This window comes from Beta vulgaris, chromosome 3 (genome assembly GCF_026745355.1).
Source record: "Beta vulgaris subsp. vulgaris cultivar EL10 chromosome 3, EL10.2, whole genome shotgun sequence".
In the NCBI taxonomy this organism is placed as follows: Eukaryota; Viridiplantae; Streptophyta; class Magnoliopsida; order Caryophyllales; family Amaranthaceae; genus Beta; species Beta vulgaris.
Window position 1 is genome coordinate 23,156,469 of NC_079204.1, and position 12,733 is coordinate 23,169,201.

At 33.2% G+C, this 12,733-nt stretch overlaps 1 long non-coding RNA gene across 1 annotated transcript in view; it reads right to left on the minus strand.

The window, feature by feature from the left end:
* Positions 1 to 10,655: 10,655 nt before the first annotated feature.
* Positions 10,656 to 12,733, minus strand: part of LOC125496013 (uncharacterized) — a 31,887-nt gene continuing 29,809 nt past the window's right edge. Inside the window, exon 3 of the long non-coding RNA XR_007272623.2 lies at positions 10,656 to 10,946. This is a non-coding gene — a long non-coding RNA (uncharacterized LOC125496013). The remainder of the gene's footprint in view (positions 10,947 to 12,733) is intronic.

Genomic DNA, 12,733 nt, shown 5'->3' on the forward strand with positions numbered 1-12,733 from the left:
TAAGGATGCAAGGGATATGTTTAATAACATTAACTAATTACAACACATATTTGTAATTTTATGAAAACATGGATCACTAAGAGATGTTAGATGAGATGGTGATTCTTTGAAAACTCTTACATAAGGTCAAGGGTTCAAGCCCAAGCTTCAGCATATTTACTTTTTAAATAATGACCACTTGACTTTGTTGGTTAACAGACACGTGGCAAAATTCTGGTAGCAGGAGGAGGGTGCCACGTGGCGCATCGACGTTGTTACGCACGCCTTTTAATATATTTGTATAAATGTATAGATTCACCATAATTCGAGTTGTCACTAAAAGCTTGTGAAATTTTGACACAACATAAAGAACTCAAACCTATCCATAGGTGTATCACATACTCCCTCCGTCCCAATTTAGTTGCTACATTTGCTTTTTCACAGTTTACGAGATGCAACTTCAAACACTAATATCTTGAGTTACATATATGAAAAAATTATAAAAATTATATATTTGGAAAATACAAATTAGGACGAATCAAACAAGATCCAACATGACTATGTTTTTTCTTATGCATATGGAGTAAAAGATAGTCAAAGCTATGACGTGAATAGTGCTTACGGTCAAAATGTAGCAACTAAATCGGGACGGAGCTTGTTGTTATAATTAGGCCACCCTCCTTTAAGTCTTACAAATCTCATGAGCCAAATAAAATTTAATTTTTGTTGTGACTTTGTTATTATCTTCCCTTATCTCTGTTTTGGGGGGGTGTTTTTTTATTGTATATAGTTGGTTTATTTTATCAAAGTGAAATTTGTGTATTGGCAATTCTGTTCTTCATGTAGTTGATAGTGTAATATCATGTATTAGTACATAAGATGTTTATTCTTTTGTGCAAGTGTTAGTACATAAGATGTTTAATTATTCTCTTGTGCTATACATGAGGTGCTAATATCCGTTATTATTAATTTTATTGTGGATTGCATTTTGTATTGCATATAAACCTTTTTGTTATACATGTTGGAGTACAAGGTGAATCTCAATAAGGGGGATTTGAATTGAGTGACAAAATCTAATCAATTTTCGCAAAAATTATCCTATAGCACATTGCCTTACGATGTGTCATTCACTCGTAAACTTATTTAATGTTTTCGCTCAAACGAAGTTATTTCAAAACTAAAAATAATGAAATCAAATAACAAGACACGGGAATTTAACGTGGTTCAATCTCAACTTTTGAAACAATATGATTTCCTCACTAGTAACTCTAGTAGTGCTCCCCAACACTTAACTGACCCTAAGTGTTTCTACAATCAATAATGATGAAATTACATAAAGATTAAGTCCTCACAAGTGTGCTTCTTAAATAAGCAAATCAAGGAACGTTACAATCGTTATATAGAACTTCTAACTCAATGGAACTTTGCACTATACACTGTTCTATGGGGATTCGTTTTCATCTCTCAAAATTTATCAAATCGCATTAAATCGGAATTAGCTAATTAAATAAATATATATGAAATATGTTTTTGTTGTGATTGCATGGGAATCGTCTTACCGTGTTTGCTATTATATGAACGAACTACACTAGTGGAAAAAACCTTATATGTCACTTAGTAACGAATGTGATTTTCGTAAAACCGCATCCGAAAATTATCATTAAAAATGGGAGGGAAAGTTGGGAGTATAATCTGATGCGGTCCACCATCAGATTAAATAAACCGATACGGTGTTTTCAAAATCTTATGTGGTTTGTGGACCGCATCAAATTTTTGTTACGTTTTTCGCTCAATTTGGCCCAACACTCCCCTTTTGGCCCAGCACGCTAAATTTGGCCCAATTGTTATTTTTTCGCTCAAGGATAAAATAACCCGCACCTTAATTACCTCTTTTGGCCCAGCACTCCCCTCCTCACTCCTAACCCTAAAACTCTTCTCTACTCCTGACCCAAACTCTCTCTCCTCCCTCATAACCCTAATCTCCCTCCTCTCCCTTGTCTCTCTCTTCTCTACTCCTCCCTCACACAGTCGTAAGATCTCTCCTCTTTCCTCTTTCCTCTTTCCTCTCTACTATCATGCAAGAGAGAACCAAAAACCCACACAACACAATAAACAAAAACGAAGAAACGATGAAACGAAGAACGAAGAAATTGAAAAACGGAAAACGAAGAACGAAGAAACGAAGAGCAAAAATGGGGAATGAAGAAATGAAGAGACGAAGAATCGGAGATAAGTGCACAAGAAATTGTTTTTTCCGTTTTTTAGTTTTTTTTTACTAGATTGTTTCGTCTTATTTGGGATTTAGTTTTTGGATCTGGTTTTGGATGTAGGTTTTATTTTGGTTTTTTGGGCTACCATTTTCTTGTCGATTTTTTTGGCTTTCATTTTCTTATAATTTTTCGCTCTTTATTTTCGTTTTTTCGCTCTTTATTTTCACTTTTTCATTCTTACTTTTTGCTTTTTCGCTCTTAATTTTCGTTTTATTTGTTAATTATTTATATATGTTAATTTGTTATTTTTGTATATTTGTATAATTTTCTGTATTTATGTTGAAATGTTGTGTATTTATGTTTAGTTTTCAATGAATTTATTTTAGTTTTCTATGTATAATGTTTAATTTTTATAGAATTTTGTATATATGTAGCTAATTTTCTGTAGTGTTTTTGTTCCTAGAATTAGGAACTAATCATGTGTCTGCCTCATATTTTTTCCTTGCAGTCTTAAGTTGTAGAATACCCTTTTTTGCGTCATGTTTGGACATATTTCCAGAATTTTGGTACAGTGAGAAGGTTTTCTTATCCCAAAAAACAAAAGAAGCTAATTTTGTACAATTTTGGATTGTTTCTATATATATATATAGAAAGAGAGAGAGAGGCAAATCACATGAGAATGCTCCTTACATGAGAAATGAGAATGAAGCTCAACCACACGATTGGTTTAGAGTTACAACACTTATTCATTAGAGTTATATCCCTCTAAAAAAATTTGAAATTCAAAAAAAAGAATGTTTGTTTTGAATTTTTTTTTCAAATATTTTGTATTTGGAGTTACATGTCTTTTTCATTAGAGTTACATCACTTATTCATAAGAGTTATAGCGTGTAAAATTCATTCTCATTTCTTATATAAGTATTCATTCTCATATGAACTCACTTCTATATATATATATATATATATATATATATATATTATATATATATATTATATATATATATATAAATATATATATATATATATATATATATATATATGTATGTATTGTGATATATATATTGTTTCTTTGTATATATGTAGCTAATAATGGATTGTTTCCAAGTAGAATATTTATAATTTTAGACATCAATTTACACATTCTGATGTGGTTCTTATGTATAACTGCATCAGTAAATTATTTATTGATGCGGTTTTACCTTAAAATCGCATTAGTTAATATGATTAACGGATGCGGTTTAATTCAGTAAATATTTTGGATCTGTTGCGAGCCTACCCGATGCAGATCAAAATCGCATCAGTAAGTCCGATTTTGACCGCATCAAATGGACTTTTTTCCACTAGTGAAGGTGTACTATGAACTGAATTGAATAATGGTATTTCATGTATGTGTTCGTTAGGACTAATACTTTACATTGTTATGACACTTTTGTATAATCTGAGCATGATGATGGTTGAGAGTCGTTTCCATGCAAAAGCCACCAAAGCATGTGTTAAGCTTATTTACGGGTTTAGTACTCAGTTTTGCTAATGTGTATATATTGTTTTGTCATTTTTGTGGCATGTCACTTGGTGGGTGGCAGTTTCCCCAAATGTTTCAGGTTGAAGCTGTAGGTTAACCTTTTGCCAGTTGAAGCTGATACGAGTTGGTGTAGTATTGTATTGTATTTATTTTCGAGGTGAGGACGCTCCACTTTGTAATAGTTAATCGTTTATTTTCTATAATCTATTTCTCCATTTAAGAGTCGCTAGCTAGTTCTCCTGATTCTCTATTGGTTGTTGCTCCGCAAAAGCGTTAAGGTTGTTGACTTTGGAAATATTTTATTTATTGAAATTGTAAACAGGTTTAAATTATTTCCCGCTTTAGGGTTGTCCTATTTTCAAAGGAAACTCTGCCGGATTTTCTATAGAAGTTTATAAGGATAAAGTCTGAGAATCAAGGCATAGTTGTAATGGTTAATTTGAATAGAATAGAATTAGAAATGAGTTCCATACTCTCCGATATAGTTCGGTGAGTGTGATGGTAATAGTCCGAATTATCCTGACTAAAGTCTCTTCCGCGGTGTCTAATCCTCTGTAAGCTGGTCGAAAAATTCCGAGCTATTACAATTCACCATCTCTACTTAGATTACCTTTAGTGATTCATAGTCAAGGAAAAACATATTCGTGCAGGATCTTGTTAGATTCGTCTCAATGTATATTTTCCGAATATCTACTTTTTAGAATTTAATTATTGATAATCTATACTAATATATTAAAAGGCGTTCATAATAATGTATATGTGCCATGTGGCACTCTCCTCTAAGGTTCTAATGCAAATGCTCTATTTTCATGTCAAACCCCTCAACTAAAAAAATTATGTCGTGTGGTTAGAAGGTATTGAACACGTGACCTTTGAAATGGAAAGTGAAAGCTTAACCATTGATCCAACATAACATCATTGTTTAATATTTTAAAATAAAATATAATAAAGTCTTGTAATTATCTATACGAATATATTAAAAGGCGTGCCTGAGCCAGAAACGGTGCCACATGGCACTCTCCCTAAGGGAGTTTTACTCCATGTAATCCACAACAATAAAAAAAAAATTAGAAATTGCATAGTGTAAGGTTTGATCCCGTGACCTCAAGAACATACACTAAAGTCTTAACCACTAGACCAAATAATATTTAGTGTTATCATCTTAAATTATAATTTTAATAAATGAAAATTTTCCTTGTCCGGGGCGTAGCCCGGGCCTAGTAACTAGTATCTCATTAAAAGACTATACAAGTAGTTGGATACCAAACACATTAATGGTAATGATAGTAGACTATCGTAGACATAAACTCTTACTCCAATTTCTTGCATTCTTTAAATTATGACGTCAAGTTTTCCTTAACAAGACAAAAATTTACGAAAAGAAACAATCTGGGGCATCGCCCGGGACACTAACTAGTTATATATATTAATAGTTGAAGGTATGCATTGGCAAGAGTGAAAGTTAAACGGTTGCAAGTAAAAAGAAATAAAGGAAGTAATTACAACTATCCAAGTTGCTCTCATCTTTTTCAACTTTGGAGTTCTTCTACAAGTGTTATTCAGAAATGTGGGTTTTCACCATGAAATTCCTCTTCCCTCTTTCCCAAGATGCACAAATTCTCCATGGGCGTCCTTTGTCTTTATTAATGTAGTGTGCACCAACTCTCTTGCTGTCATTTTTGCATATGAATATACCTACCAACTGTAATGAAGTAGTCAATAACGGCTTTCCTAAAAGTCTTAGCATTTTCAAATGACCAATATAGAGCTTGGACTTGCTACTCTCTCATAATTCTAACAAACTGTTTCTTTTCTTGTTGGTGTGTGGTTAAGGTGCAACTAGATTCCCATAATCTCCCTGATCTAATTCACTAGGGCTTTCTAGATCACTCCCCTCTTCATTAAACCCATCATTAATGTTAATAGTCTATGATAGTTGCTTCTTTTTGTCCTCCTTAACCCTATCCCTAGCATGCACTACCCCAAAATCATCTTCATTAGTACCTTTTGTGTCATAGTCTATGTTTGCTTGGTTCACATTTGTTGAAGGAATGAGGTTATGTACTGAAGTTAATAGGGCAACAAAGGATTTAGTTTGGCTATGTAAAACAAAGGATTCAGTATGACTATTGCTATGTAGAGAAACAAATGATTCAATTTAGCTTCCTACATAAATGAGGTCCTCTACATCATGATTAGTGAAGACATGAATTGCTTTGTAATGCATAAGTAATTCTAGGAACTTATCAAATGTACTTTTATCATAACTGAGATACCTAATCCCAGTTAAGAAGTCCTTATTAGGGTCTAAGTAATGAAGTTTCAATATGTCCTTGTTACCCAAACTGCTAATCAAGTCTTTCATGTAAGACATATTCACACACTCGGGAATGTCCCAAACACACTGACATTCTCCCCATTGTCACCATGTCACAGTTAGTAGTCCATTTTCCTTAATGGTGCACAATCAAACATGGATTAAGTATAAGTTATGCAATAATGAAAGCAAACAAACATATGCAAGAAATAAATGAGAATGTGTCTACCAAAAAGAGCAATTTTCATTAATTTTAACTTCCAATTACATTATTGAAGTTGGCTTTTCACATAACACAATCAACCACCAAAGTATAGCCAACTTTTTTTACAATCAAAATAAGGTTGTCATAGCAGTGACAAATGCCAAAAAGAAATACTAAACTTATGTCACATTCAACTGCTAAATGGCTATGACAACCATCCTAACAAAACATAACTGAATTCGTCTATGCTTAAGAACAGTCAGCTACAAACACCAAAAAAGAACAACTACCTACCCACCAACTCCCCCACAAACAACCTTCAACACATCAATCCTCTTTGAAGAGCCAAGGGAAGCTATCAAAATAGATTGTCATGTCTTTAGAGAGCCAAACCATCAGGTTCACTCCATTGTTGTAAATAGTATCATGCAGAGCCCAACGCTTAAAGTTACTATGAGGTCCAAAGTAAGGTTGTCATGGTAGAGAACTTGCCTCAACCTACACCAAATTCAACATTTCTTGCAGGTCAGCTCCACACTCCATTGAGCTTCCCAATTTAGCTTTAGGAATATGTGGAAATTAAAGTAAGGATTTTTTCTCTCGACACAGGGGATATGCAACATCTAGGGCCACCAGTCCTACAAAAATAAAAATAAATAAAAAGCAAATGTCTCAAACAAATCCTTTAACAGAATTCATTTCAATTTAAACAAGTTGTTTAATTCACTAAGGATTATTTTAATGAAGACCATAAAACAATTAACATAATAAAAAAACCCTAATCCCAGAAACGATCTTTATATGATATTTTACTCACATGTATCTAAACAAATTGAAGTAAAAAAAATAGTACTCACATGTTTCAAATATTATTCAGACAAAAAAAAAGCTGCTTACTCTTTCGTTCAAAAACAAACAAACTCATTGTAGTCTACAACACTTTAGAAAAAAAAAGAAAGGAATTTAAGCATAAAAGTAGTTACATGTATACCTTGGGGAGGAGAAAAGGTTTGGAATCTTCCTTGCTGAAATTTTCCATGCCATTTTTGTCCTTAACGAAATAAAGAGAAATTAATGAGAAAGCTTGAAGAAGGAAGTAAATTGAATCTTCTATTCCACTTACGGAGAATATAATGTCTTAAACAAGGTTCTTTCTCTTATATAATAAGTTGAGTAAGAGAAAGAACTTTTTGGACGCCAAAAATACCGCCACTTCATTTACTTCTCTTAGATTCTTGTGTCAATTTCATTAGTTTATTTAATTAACGAGAAGTTAAATGAGAAGTTAACAGAGTTAGGATTTGAGTGAACAAACAGCAACTTTTAGAACTTAGGTGAGTAAATCGCAACTTTTAGCAAAGTTTAGTACCTATTATTGTATGGGTAACTCTGGTTATCCCATGTCCCATGCAAATTAGTAGGTGAACATATCCTTATGGTGGATAAGGTGCGCACGATGAGTATCAAGCACTAGGTTATGAACATAAAGACCAATACCAATGAATATATACTAAAAATTTTACATATGTTCATTTGACTTGTTATTCATGTACATTTGACTTGTTAGCCATGTACATGTGTGCCCCTTTCTCATTATACGGACGTGTGTACCTTTCTCATTATACGGATGTGTGCATCATCTACAGATTGCATCTCTATTCTATATGGGAAGAGGGGTAGGACACCAAAATATTAAAAACCCCATTTTACCCTCATTACATCTCTATTCTAACTGCTTCCTTTAATTTAAAAATAAAAAGGAAACTACCTAATTAATTTAAAAAATAAAAAAAGACATTACAAAAAGAAAACCATCAACAATTCAAATATCCCTAATCTATTAAATATAATTAACAATTAATTTAATTTTCTACATTCCTAAAAAAAAATTCTATGTATTTTTGCACGCATCGCGTGCATATAAAAACTAGTATCCCATACTACAACTTAAATGGATCAATTAATAATTTACCTTAGGTTTCCAAGTGCACCCTACAAAAATGCGGTTAAAAACAGAGGCTTTGGCCTATACCTCCAAAACCTTTTATTGGCCCAATATCTTTCGCGGGAACCTCACGAGACGGTTACATTACACTTAACAGAAAACGATCAATTACCACCCCCAGAAAAAACGACGTCGTTTCAACCTTTGTCGTGTGCAGCAGAACATCGAAGATCTTTACCCTGGTTGAAGAATAGGTCCCCACATGAAAATTTTCGCGTGAATATGAAGAAGAAACTCAAACACCCACAAAAAGTTAACCAAAACAAAACAAAAAAAAAGTGCTGACAGAATCAAGTCTTTCTCTCTCCTCCCCTGCAAAAAACCTCTACTATTTAGTTCTTCGAGCAGGGTTTTTGTAGGGTTTTATCTCTTTTGGGATTTTTCTGAAATGGGTTCTTTGGAAAATGGAGAGGAGAGAGAAAACAAAGAAGAATTTGGGGATGAAGGTGAACCCATTTTATTGGAAAATTCTTAGAGGTTTTGTATGTTCCCTGTTCGTTATAATCAACTCTGGGAGATGTACAAAAAGGCAGAGGCTAGTTTTTGGACTGGTTTGTTTTTTAATTCTATGTTATAATATGGCATTAATTTGAATTTGGATTATATTTGAATTTTGTCTGGAAAAATATTGTAGAAATTTGGTCGATAATGTATAATTTTGGTTAAATTATTTGTTATAAATAATAATGATGCATAAAAATTTCGAATTTGGTTGACTTTATTGCCACTTTGTAATTATTTTTCTAGGTTTTTGTATAAGATACTATAATTTGTGTAGGTTTTCGTGCAAATTGTGGTGGTAATGCTTTTTTGTTTGTTGATGATTCGATCAGTATTCGGGGAACTTTTAAGTTTTATGCTTGCTATTCTTACATCAACAAAAGTGCGAATTCTTAGGTGCTCCAGAAAGCTCGTAGAACTAAGTGCTCCTAAGCAATTCGTTTTTGCACTTGAGCACACTGGAAAATGTCCGAATAGAAAATGCGCAAAAAAATGTGAGAGGCCTTGAAATAAAAGTTATGTGAGACAGACTTACTATACTTATTGTAAGGGGTTTATAAATTATAAGTTGTCACCATCCAAGTCTTATAATAAATGCTAGTTGCAACTATGCCTTGTATAAGAACTTGTGCTCTTACATTTGCATACTACTAGGACTGTGCTATTGATGAGGCATATTAGTCTGCAATTCTTTCTTGCTTGCATGAAAACTGCGGAAAGGGCCATCTAAATTGTTTTCTTAAGGATATACGACGGCTATTTGTTGAGGGCGTTTGGTCAGCAATCATAGAGGTAGGAGGGGATGGAAGGATCAATGGAAGGGTTTGATTCATCATAAGAGGAAGGGAAATGGGTTTGTTCATATCCCCTTCCCTTTTATTGCCTATTCGATATTCTAATTAGGAATAGTGTATCCTTCAATCCCATGCCCTCCCATTACCTTCAAATTCTTACATCTAAATACACTGTTAAGCCATTGCAGCCATTTGTTAAAAATTTGCAGATGAATAGTGAAGTTGGATGTTTATTCTATTTAGATAAGTTAGCTGTTGGGTTTACCTCTGCCTTTTATTCGAGTTAGGCTTTAGTTTTTGTAATATAGGAAGTCTGAATGGAGATTATAAGTTGTATACTTAAAGTATAAGAAGGAAGATTATGTTTCTAATATTTGGGACCATTTTGTAGTTTGAATAATTTATGTACTAAACATACACATATCCTTAGTTTCATAATCTTTTGTCTTCATGCTGCAAAAGAACTTTGTGCAAAACGATGCATTAAACTCAATAAATATATATGATGATGCCTAAGAAGGTACTTCCATCTACCATTGTGTGGAGATGTTTGCAATTGATAAGGCTCTATACTTACTGGGGGAGGTAGATGCTTCATTAAGACTGTTCTTGCCTTCCTGAAGTCCCGATCTGATTGTCCTAGTACTAGTTAGATAGAATATTACATAACTTGTTTGAGTGGATCACAGTTCATACCATATAGTACTGAACCCCCTAATCAGTGCTTCATTTCTTGAAGCTTCTTCAGCTGTCTCCCTATTTCTTGGAAAAGCAGATTCGGAATAGATTATAGAAGATGGTCTATTCATTTATCGAGTTTGTTGGTTCAAATATTTTTTCTCTGCTTTAGCTTGGTAATTGCCAAAAAAAATTACGCATGGTTTTCTCATATATCTATGCTCTTATGATGTCAGATATTCATTGGCACTGTTCAATAACACTTCTAATTCTGTAATCTTAGACAAGTATGGCCAAGTATGCAATTGTGCAACATAGTCTTTCAAGTATTTGGGTTTTTTTTGGTGTTAGGTGTTTCTCTTTTACCTTTAAATTTTTTTAGGGAAATTAAGTTGAACAGCATTAAGTTTATTTTCCGAATATCTACTTTTTAGAATTTAATTATCGATAATTATATATATTAATAGTTGAAGGTATGCATTGGCAAGAGTGAAAGTTAAACGGTTGCAAGTAAAAAAAATAAAGGGAGTAATTACAACTATCCAAGTTGCTTTCATCTTTTTCAACTTTGGAGTTCTTCTACAAGTGTTATTCAGAATTGTGGGTTTTTACAATGAAATTCCTCTTCCCTCTTTCCCAAGATGCACAAATTCTCCATGGGCGTCCTTTGTCTTTATTAATGAAGTGTGCACCAACTCTCTTGCTGTCATTTCTGCATATGAATGTACCTACCATCTGTAATGAAGTAGTCAATAACGGCTTTCCAAAAAGTCTTAGCATTTTCAAATGACCAATGTAGAACCTGGACTTGCTACCCTCTCATACCTCTAACAAACTTTTTCTTTTTTTGTTGGTGTGTGGTTAAGGTGCAACTAGATTCCCATAATCTCCCTGATCTAATTTACTAGGGCTTTCTAGATCACTTTCCTCTTCATTAAACCCATCATTAATGTTAATAGTCTATGATAGTTGCTTCTTTTTGTCCTCCTTCACCCTATCTCTAGCATGCACTACCCCAAAATCATCTTCATTAGTGCATTTTGTGTCATAGTCTATGTTTGCTTGGTTCACATTTGTTGAAGGAATGAGGTTATAAACTGAAGTTAATAGGCCAACAAAGGATTTAGTTTGGCTATGTAGGTCAACAAAGGATTCAGTATGGCTATTGCTATGTAGGGAAACAAAGGATTCAATTTAGCTTCGTACATAAATGAGGTCCTCTATACATCATGATTAGTGAAGACATAAATTACTTTGTAATGCATAAGTAATTCTAGGAACTTATTAAATGTACTTTTATCATAACCGAGATACTTAATCCCAGTTAAGAAGTCCTTACTAGGGTCTAAGTAATGAAGTTTCAATATGTCCTTGTAACCCAAACTGCTAATCAAGTCTTTTATGTAAGACATATTCACACACTCAGGAATGTCCCAAACACATTGACATTCCCCCCCATTGTCACCATGTCACAGTTAGTAGTCCATTTTCCTTAATGGTGCACAATCAAACATGGATTAAGTATAAGTTATGCAATAATGAAAGCAAACAAACATATGCAAGAAATAAATGAGAATGTGTCTACCAAAAAGAGCAATTTTCATTAATTTCAACTTCCAATTACATTAATGAATTTGGCTTTTCACATAACACAATCAACCACCAAAGTATAGCCAACTTTTTTTACAATCAAAATAAGGTTGTCATAGACAAATGCCAAAAACAAATACTAAACTTCAGTCACATTCAACTGCTAAATGGCTATGACAACCATCCTAACAAAACATAACTGAATTCGTCTATGCTTAAGAACAGTCAGCTACAAACACCATAAAATAACAACTACTTACCCACCAACTCCCCCACAAACAACCTTCAACACATCAATCCTCTTTAAAGAGCCAAGGGAAGCTATCAAAATATATTGTCATGTCTTTAGAAAGCCAAACCATCAGGTTCACTCCATTGTTGTAAATAGTATCATGCAGAGCCCAACGCCTAAAGTTACTATGAGGTCCAAAGTAAGGTTGTCATGGTAGAGAACTTGCCTCAGCCTACACCAAATTCAACATTTCTTGCAGGTCAGCTCCACATTCCATTGAGCTTCCCAATTTAGCTTTAGGAATATGTGGAAATTAAAGTAGGGATTTTTAATCACGGCACAAGGGATATGCAACATCTAGGGCAACCAGTCTTAAAAAAATAAAAATAAATAAAAAGCAAATGTCTCAAACAAATCCTTTAACAGAATTCATTTCAATTTAAACAAGTTGTTTAATTCACTAAGGATTATTTTAATGAAGACCATAAAACAATTAACATAATAAAAAAACTCTAATCCCAGAAACGACCTTTATATGATATTTTACTCACATGTATCTAAACAAATTGAAGTACAAAAAAATAGTACTCACATGTTTCAAACATTATTCAGACAAAAAAAAATTGCTTACTCTTTCGTTCCATGATATCATACAAAAAAAAAAACAAAATCATTGTAGTCTACAACACTTTAGAAAAAA